The sequence below is a fragment of the Micromys minutus genome, assembly GCF_963924665.1.
Source record: "Micromys minutus genome assembly, chromosome: 21".
NCBI lineage: Eukaryota > Metazoa > Chordata > Mammalia > Rodentia > Muridae > Micromys > Micromys minutus.
In genome coordinates, this window is record NC_137956.1 from 42,566,244 (window position 1) to 42,578,490 (window position 12,247).

The window sequence follows — 12,247 nt, forward strand, 5'->3', positions numbered from 1 at the left end:
AGAAGCAGCAGCCTCCTGCTGCTTGACAGCTGAAGCCTCGCCATCTCATTGAGAGTGTCATTCCTTCAACCCCGGAACCGGGAATCTTTGAGAGCCTCACTCCTGTTGTGAAGAAGGCTGTTGCAGGCTGACAGAGCTCTGCTGAGGTCCAGGTATCTGGTCGAAATGGAGTTCCATCTGTGAGGAGCATCTGTTTCCATCCTACCAGACACCAGACTCCACCCCCCTTAGGGAATGCGAAAGAAGCCCAAAGTCAGCTGTAGGCCTAGTTGACAACTATTAATTCCTCCATCCAGTGTTTCTGAGATTTTTCCATTAGGCCCATCCATGGTAAAATGCAGGTCCCAGCTGATAAGTTCAGGGTTCAAACCTGAGACATGTATCTGTAACAGTTCTGAGATGCTGCTGCTGCCTCTGGCCTAAAGAAGACACTGAGAAGCAAGGGTGTTTCTAACCATCACATCTTAGATACCCACTGACTCCCAAATTTCAGGTCTTGTGAGTCTTCTCTGTCATGTCCGAAGTGAAGCAGAGAGTCTTTTTCTTAACTTGCCATGACCTTACTGTCTGAAAATGGGATAATGCCTTTTCCTAAGCACAAAACTTGTGATACTCAGTGGTTTTCAAACACAAATACCCTGAGTTAAATTGAAAGAAAAGATAGAAGGTAGGAACCAAACATTCAATTTATTCAATAATTATCAAGGCAATAGATGATTCAACTTTGCTGTAGTTCTGAGGTGTAAAGTGCCCCTCCAAGGCTCATGCATGTAACCTCATGATCCCCAGACTGTGCAGTTGTGGGGGATGATGTGAACATTGGGGAATATTGGACTTACTGGAAGTCAGCAACAGGAATGGGACTTAAGGTTTTAGTGCTCACACTGACTACCTGATTATTCTGTCTCTTAACTGGAGACACCATTATAAAAGCCTCCTCATGGGCCTGTCATCCCTCCTTCTCTGCAACAATGGCTTTTAATTCACCATGTAGCCCAAGCTAGCCTCGCCTTCACTGACATCTACCAGTCTCTGTTTCTCCAATATTGGAATTAAAACATGTGCTGTCACGTTTGGGTTATACTGATATCTCATGTTGGGCCAAAGATTCTAGAAATAAGAGTATATAGGACAAAAGATAATAAATCCCTCAAAATCAAATTGATTTTAATTGAACTAGCCAATTAATTATTGAATATTCCAAGACCAAGACAAACAGGCACCAATTTTTTTCCTTCAGAGATTTCACAGTATCACAAGATGAATGAGAACTTGAGAGAATAGTAGAAAAAGACACATCTCAGAATGTTCTGAAAGATAGTGAAGAGAATATGCTGAGAGGTACAAGACAGAAAAGAAGGGGATCTCTTTTGTCTCTCCCAGTGGGAGACAAACGACAGCACCAATGTCACCTGGTTCACTTTCGTGAACTTCAGAGCTTGGCACAGTAGGCACCACCACCCAGCGTAACACAGTTTGGGGCTTTATTCACTAAGTGTGGCATCCAAATCACCAGGATCAGAGTTACCTAGGACCTGAACCTGAATCTACATTCTTACAATGTCTCCACACAGTGCACAGGACTCTCCACTAAGATACAACCTGTCACCATGGGGAAACCTCATTCCTCAAATGTTGAGTCAAGGGCTGTTCTAAAGAGAAGTGAAATTTTCCATCCTGCAGAGAAACCCCAAATGCTTAGGCTGGATTAGTGTCAACTTGACACAGGCTGGAGTTATCACAGAGAAAGGAGCCTCAGTTGAGGAAATGCCTCCATGAGATCCAGCTGTAAGGCATTTTCTCAACTAGTGATCAAAGGGGGGGGGGCATGCCATTGTAGGTGGTGCCATCCCTGGGCTGGTAGACCTGGTTTCTATATTAAAGCAAGCTGAGCAAGCCAGGGGAAGCAAGCCAGTAAGTGACATCCCTCCATGGCCTCTGCATCAGCTCCTGCTTCCTGCTTGAGTTCCAGTCCTGACTTCCTTTGGTGACAAACAGCCATGTGGAAGTGTAAGCTTCCTTTTATAATAAACTCTTTCCTCCCCAACTTGCTTCGTGGTCATGATGTTTGTGCAGGAATAGAAACCCTGAAGGCTGTTAACTCATAGGCTCCAGAACGTCTTGAATGTGACCAGGTTCACTAAGCGTTTCCTTCCCTGAATAAATACCAGCAGTGAGAACTCTTGAGAGACACTGTAGGACCATCCAACCTCCCTGAAAAAGACAGAGACTGGTACCCAGACAAGCCAAGCATCCAGCCAAAAGCAGAGACCAGATGAATTGCCTGGAAAAGGCAGAGACCAGCCAAGGTTCCTGGAGAAGGTTAGGACCAACTGAGCTACCTTGAAAAGACACTTTCTGAACTGCTGAGCTGCCTACAGATTTCAGTACACTTTGTGTGTTCAACTTCCATGAGCTGTCACCACCCATGCAGAGTGGCCTTAGTGATGCAGCTGTCTCTGAGTCATTTCTGAGTCATTAGTAGCCCCAATAAAGCTCGCTGGTACACTAAGTTGGACTTTGGTGGCATCCATACTTCGTTCCATTGTCACTTACCTGGGGCGCATAGAAATTTGCTCCTTTCCCTCCAGGAATTGTGGGGGCACAAGACCAGGCAATACATGTATAACTTATAATCTGGGCAATGCTTCTTTGGAATGTATCAAAATCCATACAGTAGGATGGTGCTTCTCACTTTTCTGCATAGCTCGAATCTCCGATAGGATTTTTTTTTTTTTTTTTTTTTTTTTTTTTGTCCCATTTCGACTGCTGTTCTCCAAGATGCCTGTCCTGTCAAGTCCTCCCGTCCCTGAACCCTGTATCAATATTACACCCTAGAGTTGGGTTTTGTGATGGTTAATCTTAACTGTTAAATTGATACAACCTAGAATTTTGTGACAAGAGAGTCTTGATGAGAAATGTTCTACATCAAGTTGGCTGGCTTGCAGTCATATGTTGACTGTTGACTGATGTGGGAAGACCTAACCTACAGTGGTTAGTACTATTTCACAACCTAAGCCCTGAACTGTATGAAAACAGAAGTGAGTTCCACAAGGCTGCCTGGGTAGGTTTGTCTCTCTTGGCTGTGGACACGAGAACTGGTTGTTTGAGTTCTTGTCTTGACATCTCCCCAAGTGATAAAATAAAACCTGGAATTATAAGCCAAGTAAATTGTTTCTGTCGTTGGTTGCTGCATTAAGGATATTTGTCATAGCAACAGAACTTAAACTAGAACCAAAATATTGCATGAGAAAGTACAACGTGCCTGCTGATGCAACCACAGGTCACCTGAAGAATCCAAAAGTCCCTCAAGTTCCTGCACTGAGAGATTCAGCCTCCTCACCTTCTTGAATAATTTGGTGCGAAGTTGGCCATGTAAAAGCAGCACCTGCCTTCAACATTAGCTCTTTGGAATGGTAAGATTACATAATGTTCAAGTTTCCCAGGATGAGTATTATAGCTGGACTTGGTCAAGAAGAAAGAGCTAAAAGATCGCTGCCAAAAAAGGCAAAGATGTAAAAACAGCTGGGCATTCTGGAGCCAGTGACATAGGCACCTAAGGAAAGATAAACCTCAGCTGGGATGAATTTAGTCAGGAGAAATGTACACATCTGTCTTAGCATAGGGATGTCAGGGCAGGAGAAATAAACCAGTATTACCAGCCTCCAAGCTAAGTTAACCAAGAGACTGATGACTCAGAGAAGATAAGAATCAGTTGTAAGTTCCTTCATTTTACATCTGGGGCAAGGCAGGTTGGGGGTCCTGGTTCTCATAACTGCAGAACTTTTGCTAACAGGTTATGCTTTTGCCTCCTAGGGTGTGATTCCAAGAGAGTGAGTTAGCATACTTGCACAACGTTTTGATAGGGTATGAGCCAGTGGCAAGGGGAAGGGTTATTCCTAGGAGACAGGTCACATTAGTATACTGTTTTAGGATGCATTTATTAAATGCACATTTTGGTTCATTTTTGCTTCCAGACAAAGTCCCTTGGGAATTGTTAGCAGGGCGTGCCAGCGGCATGCTTGTCAGACTTCAAGTGCCCATAAATTCAGCCATAAAGGGTCCCCTCCACTCCAAACACATGTCTGTGAATAGCCAAGTTTAAAAGCAAACACGTTGGAGGAAATTAATAAAAGCAAATTTTTGGTTTTTACTGCTCACTCAAACTCTAGAGAGCAATGCCTTTTTAAATCTCCCACAGTAGCTTTCTTGAATCACCCCCAGGCTTCCATTAACAGTTCTGATGTTGCTTTGGACAGGATCTTGTTAGGAATCGAGTCAGCTTAGGTATTGCTGCTGAACACTGTTCCAAGCTCACATTTCTAGAGAAAAAGGCTTATAGCATAATTACCTATTCTTTCCGGTAATGAACCCGATGATATATACCACCTAAAACTACCCTGACTGCCACCCAGGCTGATGAGAAGAAATGATAAAAATTGAGAACCACCCAAACAACCTCATTTACATTCACTGAGATCTATGTTGGCCCCAGACAAGCAAGCATGCTTACTCACAACAATTAGGTCATGTGTTTGGCATATATGCCATGATTTCTCACACGTGTGATCTTACCATGGTAATCTGTATTCAAAAGCAGTAAACAAGATGCTGGGCAACGTTCTTAGAAAATGTCAATGGGACTTGGAAGCTCTGGTTGACTTAGAACATGAAATTCTTAGAACACTAAGCTGGTGATGAGCCAAGAAGCTCATCTTCATAAGGATAGCCCACAGTGTGTCTGGTCAGTGGTCCAGGCTGCCAGACATCCCTTCGATTCTCCAAGTCCTCACATACATGCTGAGCCTGTGGACACAGGTTTCACACACCAGCTGTTATTCCAGACTCTAACTTGAAATGTGTTGCAGATATGAACACCCACAGAGAAAGAATTCTCATATTCTCTAGTAATTGGGGGACCAGGGATTGCCTGGCAGCTCTCTGCCTCTGGGGCAAGCTTGGATTTGGCATTCTGTTTAACTCTCTCCTATGCACAAAAATATATGTTGCTGTTGTTTTCTCTTTGAACAAGTGTGTGTGTGTGTGTGTGTGTGTGTGTGTTCATGTAAGCCCTGTCTATGTGTACACATGTGTCCTCAGTTTCCCATGAAGACTATAGATCAATATTAAGTACCTTATTCTATCACCTTTCACTTTAGCTTTTGAGGCAGGGACACTCACTGACCTCAGTACAGTCATGTAACTAGACTGGCTGGCCAGTGAGCCTTAGGGGCCAACCTATTTCTATATCTCAATACAGTAGTAACAGACACATGCCACCACCCAGCTCTTAAGCAGATACCAGGGATGTAAACTTAGGACCTCATGTTCTCATACCAAGCACTTTACCCACTATGCCATCTTTCCAGTCTCTGGCTCTGTGTTGTGTAGTTGGTTGGTTGGTTGGTTGGATTTTGTTTGTTTATGATAATTCCAGAACAGGCTAGAACTTGTGGACCTTACATTATTTTTTATTATTAAGGAAGCATGTTTATGTTGTTAAAAAAAAAAAGAGGCACACATTCTTAGTTGACAAGAAATTTCCTTCCCAAAGAGATGAGAAAATAACAATAATATCTATACTTAAGATGTTAAAAGTAATAAAAGAGTCCCAAGCCCAGTTTGGTGGGATACAAAACTCCTTACATCTTCCCCAAAACCCACAGGAAAAAAATCATCCCCATCTCTGATCAGAAGAATCAATATAAAGCTACAGTGTGCTCAGAGGCACATTTCTCTAAGGACTTGGCCTTTGAGTAATTGGGCAAACATGTTCCCCTAAAAGGCCAAAAGCATTGACTAGAGGGATGGCTTCCCCCACTGTCATATATAACAACTTCCAGGGGACTCTGCAAGCTGTGACACCCACCCCTTTCTACAATGTATTTCTAGAGTGGCTTTCTGCAGAACTTCCTCCTCAAAGCAAGTTTAAAAACACAATTCTTTTCTCCAGTATTCTGCTCCAGGGAGACAAACTTACTCCCTTTCAATACTTTGTGAGTTTCTTTGGGTCTGACCTTGTGGGGTCTGTATGAGGAAGTGAATGCCCAAAAGACAATCTATTACTGTAATTCTTCACTTATATGGGGGCCAGAAAATACATGATATAGAACACCATCCTCAGAGTGAAGTGATCATTTGTCAGATCAACTGTACCTGCTTGCAACATGCCATCATGACCAGGCAGGTTTGTGGACGGTAGTTGGCAAGGTCACCGAACCCTAACCTATTCTAACCACTCCTCCTAGCCATTTGTATGCACCATTCCTCAACTGCATGCGGTTTCAGGATGTCCTGCAGTAGATAGGCTGGGAGAGGTTAGTAGAGAAGAGTCTTTACCTCTGAGTTATGGGGAAGCCATCATTTATTCTGGGTACTGTCTAGTACAGCTGTTTTAGTGTTATTCATGTTCCTACCAGTAACCCCTGACACATATTCTGTGGGTAAAGCCCAACAAACTCACTGGTTCTCTCTGGTGATCTTAGATGGGACTGTATTTTGGTTTGTCACTAGGACTTTGTGAAGGATCGGGAGACATAAACAACAATTTTCATAACCTGAGACATAGCTAGGTGATCTTGAGCAAATCCCATACAGACCAGAACCTCAGTGTTCCAATCTGTAAAGTGTGCATTTGCAGCCCAGTGTCAGGAAAAGGTGTGAATCACAGTTCTTAGCTCTTATTAAGAGTATGTTAAAAAAAAAAAAAAAAGATAAACTGCAAACCAGGAAGGCTGCTGTGGATGGAGGAATGCACTTCTGGAAACTTGTGAAGGACAGCAGCAAGTCCTCTTCTCTGGAGATGAGGCACTGAGACTTAGGTACCTGGGTATCCCACAATAAAGCTATAATACTCTTGAGGATTCTGTCTGGCTTAGGAATGGATAAACCCCAAGTTTATAGGGATCTAACGTAGCCCTGTGGATATCCCCAACCAAACTAGCCATGTCTATAAAACAAGACAAAGAAAGCACTCGGAGTAAAGTTAATGAGTTGGTAGCTCAACTCCCTGGATTTGGGTTGTAGACTGAATACACTCTATCATAGCCTGAAAGGACAAAACCAAGAGTAACTGGGAAAGAATCACCCAAAGCGGAATGGGATGGATACTGGAATGTCTGGGATTACTGGTGATGGTCTGGCACCCTCCCCTTTCATGAAAAAAATGTACAAAGGGCCCAGGGTCCCTTGACAATTGTCACACCATCTCTGAGTAAGCTGACAATGGCAATGACAGTACTCTGCAAATGTTTGGTTCTTAACCCCACCTTTGAAGAGAGAGTGTGACTGTCTTACTCTAAGATGGAAACCTGAGATTTGAGCAACTGTAAAGCAAAAAGGGGACCCACAGGACTCACAGTTCTGTGTCTGGATTTTGTCTGGCTCTGGGCATAACATTGGTCATTTCAGGACCATCATCCTCCTTACCACATAAAACCGAGTGAAGTCAGCACCAAACCACACAGGAGAATAAGGACAGGAGAGGCCAAAGCTTTATGAATTGAGTGTTGCCACTGGTTTCTTTGGGAATTTTATAGATGCATTCCATGGACATATTTTCTCTCACACGTTCCTGACCCTTCCCAACCACCTCTGCATCACACCCCCTCAACCTCATCTTCTTTATGACTTTCTTATAACCTGCCTCCAGCCATGGTAGAATACTGACACAGGCTTAATTTTAGGCTAGTCATGTGCAGGAAACCAGAGTTAGCATGAGGCCACAGCTGCAATGTCCATTAATGTCCATGTCATATCCAGAAGACACCACTGCACAATCTTCCATGATGCCTTCTCACGGGAGAAAGTTTTCTTCTTTTTCTTTTCTTTTTTTTTTTTTTTTTTTTTTTTTGTCTTTTTTAAAATGAGATAGTTTATGTATTTACATTTCAAATGTTATTCCCTTTCCGGGTTCCCACCTCTCCCATCGTCCTCCCTCCCCATGCTTCTATAAGGATGTTCCCCACCTCCCACCCATGTACTCCCACCTCAACAACTTGCCATTCCCCTACACTAGGGAGGTTTCTAAAGCACAAATAACACTACAGCTTCTAAGAGGGCTATGTGCTGAATAGCTAAGCATCCATTCAGTGAGGTATGGGACTTTGTTTTAGGACTTAAGAGATCCCTTGGCTTCCTCAGAGCCCTGAGATTGGAATGACTGTCCTCAGGCTGCTAAAGGGGGTGTGGTCAGGATTACAGTTCCTGCTGAGTTGGCTTCTCTACCCCAGCAAGCCTTGGCTGCAGAATGAGGAGCAGTAGCAGTCCTGCCAACAGTGGGGCCCAGGGGTTAAGGCTGGAGAATCTGAAGTGGGGGTTCACATGGGGAAGGCATTTCAGTCCTGCTGTGCTTGTCTTGGGCCCCAGGCTCCTGGACATCACTCCAGCCCCCACAGAAGGCTCAGTGGCAAAGCAGCTACCAGAAGCCAACTTCTCTCACCACCTGTCACTCATCCCTCTTCGTCACTGCATGAGAGCTTGTCAGTGCCCAGGCTCAGAAAATGGTCTTCCCATAAAATGGTTCCAGTCGTTTGAAGGGGCTTTATGCCACATTGCCAGGCTGTTATGTAAAGAAAGCCATGCTGTTGTAAATATTCAGAAGTTCCATTACATTGTATCCAGAGGTGGATAAATCCCTGCCGTGGGGCTATTGTTTTGGTCTAGGTAGCACCATGTGCCCACATCAAGCAGAAAAGCACATGAATATGTTAACACTGTCTCCTAGGAACTTCTCCCTGACCATCTGGTATGTGTCCACGCCTCCAAATGGTTCTAGAGACACTGAAGCCAAAGAGATTACTCCAGCTTCTCAATGGACTCCCACTTGTTCACTGTATGGTGAAAAACATATTAAATCATCCTAAAATCCTAAGGTTGAAATTGTATACTTTCACGTGTCTGAAATTCATCTTTCCCCTTCCTTCTTCTTTCCTCTATTTATTTCATAAAATTATCACAAATGAGACTCGCCAGTTGGAGAAGCAGAGAAGCAAAACTCAACAGAAGAGAAGCTAGAGAAACTTGACTGGGCAGTCTTGGGCATACTAATTAATCTCCCAGGAGAAAGATGTTTCCATCCATCATGTGTGATTAATTCAGTTCAGCACTGGACCATAGACTCCCATAAGAACCACTGCATTCATGGACACATTCATCTTAAACTGCAATGGGTCAGAGAACTATAAGGCAATGAACATAAGAGTAAACGCATACACTGCAAAGGTATAGTGTAGTCAGAAGAGAGTTGATTTCAAAGTAAAGTGAGAGACATTAAAGATTATGGTAGGGCATGAAGTATGAACCACACATGTTCACCTTCTTTTAAATGTTTAAAAATATTTATCACGTTTATTTGCCATGTGTCTGTGTTCATCTTTGGGTATCTGTGTGTAAACACACTCCATGGCACACAAGTGGATGTTATAGAACAACTTGAAAGAGCCTGTTCTCTCCTTCCACCACATGGGTGGTGGGACTTCAACTCCCAAGGTTGGAAGGCTTGGGGCAAATGCTTTTCTCTACCCATTGAGCTATCTGACCAGCACAGTCCTCTTCGTTCTACAGTAAACATTAACTAAACCACAATAGACTGACTTAACAGCATATTCTACCGAGACCAGCAGGGAAAGGAGGCGAACAGTAGAGAGATTTTTACAAGATTCTGGGAAGCAGAAAATTTCACAGAAGCTTAGAATTGCAGGTAACAGAGCAAAGGAAGTGTTTGGGGAAGTAAAAGCAGAGAGAGGCCTCATGGGTGGAGGGAGTTCATCTTTGGCCCAAAAGCATGAAATGTGGAAGATACAGTTCACAAGAAAGTCATGAATCTGAACACAAGAAGATTCAGAGCTAATCTGCAAAGGAAGTCTCAAGGCCATCACCACTCTTCACCCAGCTGAGGGGAAAGGTTTCTATCTACAAGCATAAGATGTTCCCAGGGAAATGTCTTAGATAGTGACATTTAATATGAAGTCACTTTCTATGGTTTTCTGTTCTCCCAGCCATTCGTCAGTTTAGCCCTAGTACAGGCAAGGCCTGGTACTGAACGTAGATCCCTGAGCAAACATTTTTATTTCACATTCATAAAAGATAAAGTTGTCATATGGAGAACACAAGCAATGGGCTTTCTAAGATGTAAAAACTAGACAACCAACCAAATGGAGGAATAGAAATCTCAAAGAACTCGGGGGAAATGCAGAGAGCAGGAATTAGATAAATGAAAATATAACAAATTGATAATTAAAATTGTTTGTTCCCATGAGATAAAAAGAGGCAGCAGGCAAGCACAGCTGCTTTACAGGGGAGGCAAGGGGAGGCCTCCAGATGTTGGAGTCTTACAAGGTGAAAGTTCTTTAAATGGTAGAAAGGATTTCAGGTTTGTTATTGTTGTTTGTTTGCTTGTTGGTTTTTGATCACAGAATCTTCCAAAATTCCAAACAGAGAGAGGGAGAGGGAGGGGGAGAAGGAGGGGAAGGGAGAGGAGGAGGGAGAGGGAGGAAGGAGGAAGGGCATAATAAAAAATAGCACAGTATTTATGATACACCCATCAAAGATGATAGGGGGAGGGCACAAAGAAAAGAAGTTAAGGTGGGGGAGAGAAATAAGAAAAGCTAATTTCTAATTGTGTTTGAAACTGTTATAATGAAATCTAATTCTTTGTATACTAATAATATTTTTAGACTTCATAAAAGAATAAGGAGTTTTAGGAAAATATCAATAATTTCAGGTGAAGATTCCAGGATAACCAAAATGGAGAATTTTAAAGAAATATAGCAACATGCACAGGCACACAGGCACACAGGCACACACACACACACACACACACACACACACACACACAAATGACCTAGGTAAAGGTGCTTAGCATTCAAGCCTAACAATCTAAATCTCATCCCTGGAACCCATGGTCAAAGGAGAGGACCAACACCAGAGAGCTGTTCTATGACCCTCCATATCATACACACACACACACACACACACACACACACACACACACATACATACACATACCCCTTAGCAATATGCCAGAAGGATGGAGAGGACAGTCTTTAATGACTTCAAAGGTGAAAGAAAAGCTTCACCTCTTAGAAGGAAGCAAATAACAAGGGACTTTCTTTCCCACAGCACCACAGGGAACTGCGGAGAGTGACGTAGCACTTATGAAATTCTGACCTCAACTTAAAAGTCTTACTTAGTCAACTCCTTAGTAATGGGAGACTCACATATAAAGACTTCAGGCCAACAGCATAATCTTTTGCCTTTCTGTCATCCATTGGATGTTAATCATGTTAATGCTTGATGTAAGATCTCCTTAACAAAGCTCAAAAGTACAAAATCTTCTTGTGTAAGCTACAGTGTAACGCTGTGCAAATTTGTACTTCTATTGCTCAACAGAAACCCTCCACCTACTGCTTGGGCACTACTTACCTTGTGGATCCCCAGTCTGTATGAGTATGGAAGGGGGGTGTTTGGCATATATGTGTGCATGGACATTTTCACCTTACATTCTTTGAGGCAGGGTCTCTCATTAAACCTAAAGCACATGGGTTTGCTGATATGGCCAGGAACTGAGATCTTCTGTCTCTACCTGCTTAGCACAGTAACTTCAGGCATGTGGTAATAGGCTTTTCTAAGAATGCCTAGGCATGAATTTGGATCTCAGACTTACACAGCAAACACTTTCTGTTACACAATGTGCCATCTGTCCCCACTTTACTCTTTGGGTCTATGAATCTATTTTAGATATGCCCTAGAAGTAAGGTTATATTTGTCATTCAGTAGCTGGCATAGTACACTTATCATTATGCCCTTAAGGAGCATGCACAGTAACTAATTAGTAGTCTCTCTTATGTAACTGTATGTATAGATATGCATTCATACACGTGTGTGTGTGTGTGTTGTAGTGTATGATAACAAACATACACACAATTATGTCTTCCAGCTCATTTTCCAGTGGGTATCCAGGCTATTGCTGCATTTAAGATACTGTATTAGATACAGTGTTGTGATGAACAACCATAATTTAAATTCTTTTGAATAAATAAACAGAACTGGGACATCTGGGTCATCTAGTAATGCTATTTTTACTTCTGCACTATCAGTACACAGTTCACAAATGTTGTACTACATAGTATTGACCAAAAACATGTACAAAAAAAGGTAATCTAATTTCGCCAAGGTCTAACCAGTGCCTGCAATTTCTTTCTTTCTTTTTTTAGTAACTACTCTGGCAGATGTGAATAAAATTTGA